Source organism: Carlito syrichta, unplaced genomic scaffold, assembly GCF_000164805.1.
Source record: "Carlito syrichta isolate Samal-C Ts95f unplaced genomic scaffold, Tarsius_syrichta-2.0.1 Scaffold314237, whole genome shotgun sequence".
NCBI classification, from domain to species: Eukaryota; Metazoa; Chordata; class Mammalia; order Primates; family Tarsiidae; genus Carlito; species Carlito syrichta.
In genome coordinates, this window is record NW_007258333.1 from 19,931 (window position 1) to 20,344 (window position 414).

A 414-nucleotide genomic window follows, 5' to 3' on the forward strand; every position below is an offset into this window, starting at 1 on the left:
TGAGTCAAGCCTCTGGAGTTTGGTACTTAGTATTCTATAGGATATAATTTTGTTTGCAAAGTAGTGAAATAAATTTTCAAAATGCCTCTGCATACAGAACTTTTGACCATTTTATTTTATTATTATTATTATTTTTGGTCTACAAAGTGAACTTAATTGCCAGATAGTTTTGCTCCTTTCCAAATCTTATTATCTGCTAACTTGTGGTAAGTTCAAATTTGATTTTTAATAATGCACTTATTATTAATTTTTAGTTTTAAATCACGTAATTTTAATTTGCTCCAATCATTCAAAATTTGTCCCATTGGAGTGTCCGAGGGCACAGACCACTACACACTCTCTTGGTCATGTTTCTTGAAAACCCAGAATTTGCTCTGAACACTTGCAATTCATTCCTTTAAGGAGAATTCTAAA